Genomic DNA, 6000 nt, shown 5'->3' with positions numbered 1-6000 from the left:
CTCAGCCTTGATCGGCTCCCTAGGACTTTTCTTTTGATCTTCAGTCATCCAGACTTCTCGATCATACCGCCAAGCATTGGGTCCCCTTGACCTGCTTGGGCTTGCACCTAGGTTCCACGATCTGCTAAGACTTTTCTGCCTAGCCTCCAGCTAGGACTTTCTCGGTTGAGTAACCATCCTGCACACTCAATCAACTTGTTAGATCATAACAAGACTTAACTTGAACCTTTAACAATATCAAAACTCAGGTTTGATTCTGGTGCAGTTTGCACCAATAGTAGGTTGGGCCAGATCGAGGCGCAATTGAAGACTTACGACCGGAAACTCGAGCTGGCTTCCACAAGGAAACAGCGGGCCATCGTCGACCTGGAACTGAAGAACCAGGAGGCTCGACAGTTGGCTAAGAAGCTCAAAAAGACAGAGGATTTTCTAACCATCGAGCGGGACAATCGTTCGGCTAGGGAGGCTGAGCTTCAAGATCAGGTGAAGCGCCTTGAAGAGGCTCTGGAGACCTCCCGTACTGCAATGACGGCCTACCAGGAGGCTGAACTGGGCCGCTTCGCGGTTCTGAGGCAACAATACCTCCGCTCGGACCAATTCCTTGAAAAAGCGACCAATCGGATTGTTCGATCGTTTGAGTTGGCCATCGATGCGACGCTCAACCAACTGAAGGCGAACGATCACATCTCCGAAGCCCTGTCCGACAGCGACGTTAACCGCGTCCAACTCCTCGACTCCATTCCTGACGAAGCCTTTGACTATATTGAGTGAGCAAGGAGTTTGTGGAGAATATTTTTGGAAGCCTTGAATGTATTCCCGCTGCTCGGCGGTGCCCTTTTGTTAATGCAATGCATGTTTGCTTGTTGTAGTACTACTTCCCTCTTCTTCTTTATATATATATATATATATATATATTTGCGTCATCTTCCCGCCCGGGCATAGTCATTAGGTATGTAATCCGAACGGACGACCCCTTCGTCGATTTGAGTCTCCGTTCGCGCTCGGGAATCTATCAGGTTTCTAACCTTTGGGGTTTAAGGTCGCCGCTCGACCGTCGGTGGAGACCTGGGTTTAACGTCGCCTCTCGACGATTTTCCAAGGCAGGAGTTTAAGGTCATTGTTCGATCGTCGGTGGAGACCTGGGTTTAACGTCGCCGCTCGACAGTTTGATGAAGTAAGGTGTTTAAGGTCGTCGCTCGACCATCGATGGAGACCTGGATTTAACATCGCCGCTCAATGATTTGATGAAGACTCGGGTTTAAGGTCGCCGCTCGACCGTCAGTGGAGATCTGGGTTTAACGTCGCCGCTCGACGGTTTGATGAAGACTCGGATTTAAAGTCGCCGCTTGACCGTCGGTAGAGACATGGGTTTAACGTCGCCACTCGACGGTTTGATGAAGACTCGGGTTTAAGGTCGTCGCTCGACCGTCGGTGGAGACCTGAGTTTAATGTCGCCGCTCGACGGTTTGATGAAGATTCGGGTTTAAGGTTGCCGCTTGACCGTCGGTGGAGACCTGGGTTTAACGTCGATGCTCGATGGTTTGATGAAGACTCGGGTTTAAGGTCGTTGCTCGACCGTCGGTAGAGACTTGGGTTTAATGTCGTCGCTTGACGGTTTGATGAAGACTCGGGTTTAAGGTCGCAGCTCGACCGTCGGTAGAGACCTGGGTTTAACGTCGCCGCTCGACGATTTGATGAAAACTCGCTGTTCGACGATAATTTTGTAAACCTTTCACTTTTGATTTCAATCCTGCAGTCAAAGGGTGCAAAAAATGGAAAATACATGACATCAACTACATCAGCGCACCTTTTATCCAGATCGGCACGGCTGGAGATGGTTCTCGCTCCACGGACGTTCTAGTCATCGTCCGTCCTCGTCTTCTAGGTAGTAAGCATCTGAGCGGAGCTTTTCCATGACTTTGAAGGGTCCGGCCCAGGGAGCCTCCAGTTTGATGACCTCACTGACCGGCTTCACCTTCTTCCACACGAGGTCGCCGACCTGGAATGATCTCGGGATCGCCCTTCGGTTGTAGTTCTGCCTCATCCTCTGTCGGTAGGCCATCAGTCGAACGACTGCTTTATCGCGCGCCTCATCCACAAAGTCTAGCTCTAGAAGTCTCTGCTCGACGTTGTCTTCGTTATAGTGTCGTATCCGATCGGATTCAACTCCGACCTCGACCGGATGACTGCTTCACCGTCGTAAACCAGGTGAAATGGGGTTGCTCCGATCCCTTCCTTTGGAGTTGTGCAGATCACCCACAGCACGCTGGGGAGTTCATCAACCCAACTTCCTCCGACATGGTGGAGTCGAGCCCGCAATATATGCAAGATCGGAAGCCTGCTCGAGGAGAAGGCCGGAAATTAGGTTCAGGTGAGCCCTATTTCGATTGGTTGGAATCACCCAAAAGAACGAGACTTCGGAAGACGAAGAGAAGAAGCATTCAAGCTGGAAAATGCTGCCAACCAGCTTGGAGGCGCCTCCATCAAGCTTGGAGGCGCCTCCAGCTTGAGGGTGCCTTCAACCCCTGTTGAAGGCGCCTCGGACCTGACAAAAATGAATGTTGAGCTATTTGGATAAAGTTTTATCCCCTCTCTCGTTGGAGGCGCCTTGGACCTTGTTGGAGGCACCTTGGACCCTCGGGATAGACTTTCCAGGAGCTATATAAAGGCCCCTGGAGCTAGGAAAGAAACAACAACTCAAGCAATCAATTCTGTAATCTTTTCTAGCAACTAGTGAGCGTTTTAAGTGTGTAAAAGGCTTCTCCGCCTTCAGCAAAGGAGATCTTCTACTGCGCTTTTCTTACTGCCCTGGATTAACAACTCTCTTGGTTGTAACCAGGTTAAATTTCTGTCTCCTTTTATTTCTGCTCTTAATTTTATTATAGTTGCGTTATTTTTGAGTTGAAAGATCCGAGGAGGGTAGTTTTAATTTTTCAGAAGCAATTCACCCCCCTCTTGCCGGCCTCCGCACAAGAACAAGAAGCCAGAATCCTCCAAGCACAAGAACCTGAAGGTCACTTGGTCAGATTCGTTGTCTTCTGAATCAAACATCGAAGCCTTCTCGGGGTTAGGGCTAATGGCAAACCATCAGATAGAAGAAGAGTCAAGCTCAGAGATGAACATAGACGAAGGGGGAGGAACATCATCAGCAAAAGGCGACGATGAAGGGGGAGCGTCACCGAGTCAGGTAAATCAGGTACGCAATCTAACCCCGATTCAGTCTTTTCGCTTTATTAAGTCTCTTTCTAAAGACCTATTCAAATTAGAAAAAGAAAATGCTGAATTGAAATTGAAATTAGCAAAAGCATGTCCACTTGAGATGTACGATAATCTAAAATCAGAAAATGATAATCTAAAATTAGAAATTAAGAATTTAAAAACTGATGCATGCTTAAATAGATTTCCAAAATCAAAAGTTAGAATTTATGGAAAATTGAATTGGTACATTAGAAATCATCAGGGGCAACTTAGAAGAGTGCCTAAGAACTATGTACCCCCGAAATTTTTAAATAACCCTGTAGGAAGAAACCTCTATTGGGTTCCGAAATCTGTGCTATTAAAAGCTTACAGTAAGAAAATTAAACTTTAAGTTTCTTTATGGAAGCTTTGTTTAAGGAAGTGGTTGTTGCTCTAATAACCAAGAAGGCATAGTGCCTCGCCATGACCTGGAAGCCGAAATATAAAAATAAAAATGTTTAATTAACTTTCTGATAAAAACATTAAAATTAGAATTAAATAATGCTTTGAAAAAGTTTTTAAACATTTCCTTAGAAATTCATTTTTTTTAATTATCTAGAAAAATGTCTCTTGAAAGTTTTACTTAGAATTTTTTTGTCATTTAGAAATTTTACTTAGAAGTTTTTTTATTTTTGAAAATTCTATAAATCCAGTTTACTTAGACATTTTTTCATCTTAAATTAGAAATTTTTCTAACTTAAAAATTTTTGCTAAAGTTTTTTTTCTGTTACCCCGTTTTTGTTGTAATCAAAGGGGGAGAGAGAAGTACAAGTTTAGGGGGAGAGAATTTTTTAAAATTAAAAATATTTTTAAAAAATTTGGTTAACTCTTAATTTAGTAGTTGCAATTTTATTTATTGCAAACTGATACTTAACATGTTAGTTTAGTAATTTTCTTTAAAAAATTACTTTTCTACCTATTTTAACCCTAACTTGAACTTGGGTTGATGCACATCAAAAAAGGGGAGATTGTTGGTCCCCGTAGGTGTTTTGATGTGATCAACCAAGTTGGTTAGGTCCTGCTTTGTTTGATCTCTGTGTCTGAGTGTGCAGGAGCTTAGGAGCGCAGGAAGTCGAGCAGAAGACGCAGCTAGCAAGAAGGATGGCACGGGAAGGGAGCCGACGGGCTCGGTGCGTCCAAAGGACGAGAGAGCTGCGGAAGAGTACTCCGGTGGACGAGAAGAACGTGCGCGGCATTCGAGGGACGAGAACGGAAGTCTGCTCGAGGAGAAGGCCGGAAATTGGGTTCGGGTGAGCCCTATTTCGGTTGGCCGGAATCACCCAAAAGAACGAGACTTCGGAAGACGAAGCGAAGAAGCATTCAAGCTGGAAAATGCTACCAGCCAGCTTGGAGGCAGCTCCATCAGGCTTGGAGGCGCCTCCAGCTTGAGGGCGCCTTCAACCCCTGTTGAAGGCGCCTCGAACCCGGCAGAAATGAACGTTGAGCTATTTGGATAAAGTTTTATCCCCTCTCTCGTTGGAGGTGCCTTGGACCCTCGGGATAGACTTTCCAGGAGCTATATAAAGGCCCCTGGAGCTAGGAAAGAACAACAACTCAAGCAATCAATTATGTAGTCTTTTCTAGCAACTAGTGAGCGTTTTAAGTGTGTAAAAGGCTTCTCCGCCTTCAGCAAAGGAGATCTTCTACTGCGCTTTTCTTACTGCCCTGGATTAACAACCCTCTTAGTTGTAACCAGGTTAAATTTCTGTCTCTTTTATTTCTGCTCTTAATTTTATTATAGTTGCGTTATTTTTTAGTTGAATGATCTGAGGAGGGTAGTTTTAATTTTTCAGAAGCAATTCACCCCCCTCTTGCCGGCCTCCGCTGCACCTACACAACCCACTTGGAGAAGTAGTCCACAGCAACAAGCAAGAACTTTCGCTGACCGGTCGTCATAGGGAAGGGACCCATGATGTCCATGCCCCATTGGTCGAACAGGCACGCTACCGTGGAAGCCTTCATTTCTTCAATCGGTCGATGCGAGAGGTTGTGGTACTTCTGATAGGACAGGCAGGTGGCAATTGTCTGAGCGGCATTTACTTATAAGGTCAGCCAGAAATATCCAGCCAGCAAGATCTTCCTCGCCAGTGATCAGCCACCTGGATGTCCTTCACATGAGCCTTGATGTACTTCTTGCAGTATGTAGTCGGTGTTCTCTGACCCAAAACACTTGAGCAAAGGTCGGGAGAAAACTTTCTTGTAGAGCTGGTTCCCGATCAAGGTGAATCAACTAGCTCTTTTCCTGAGCAGTCGGGCTTTCTCCTGATCGAATGGTGTAGCTCCCGATCTCAAAAACTCGACTATCACTGTTCTCCAATCATTTGTGAAGGTAAGCCCTTCCATCCTGTCTATATGCACTACCAGAGACACTTGCTCGATCGGCTGGGGTATGACGACCGGCGATAATGAGCTAGCCAGTTTAGCTAATTCGTCAACCGCTTGGTTCTCCGATCGGGGGATCTTCTGTATGCTGACTTCTCAAAAATTAGCCCTGAGCTTCTCAAAGGCTTCTGCGTAGAGTCTAAGACACATGTTGCTTATCTCGAACGCCCTGGTTAGCTGCTAAGCGGCCAACTGCGAATCCGAGTGAATTTGGACTCGGATGGCTCCTACGTGCCGAGCGGCCTGCAGGCCAGCTATGAGTGTCTCGTATTCGGCCTCGTTGTTGTTCGCCCGGTAGTCTAGCTGAACGGACAGCTACATTCGTTTCTCTTGGGGAGGAGATCAGTAGTATCCTGATCCCACTTCCCTGCCGGGTGGACG

The sequence above is a fragment of the Zingiber officinale genome, chromosome 1B (genome assembly GCF_018446385.1).
Source record: "Zingiber officinale cultivar Zhangliang chromosome 1B, Zo_v1.1, whole genome shotgun sequence".
Taxonomy (NCBI): domain Eukaryota; kingdom Viridiplantae; phylum Streptophyta; class Magnoliopsida; order Zingiberales; family Zingiberaceae; genus Zingiber; species Zingiber officinale.
Note: the sequence above shows the minus strand (reverse complement) of the source record.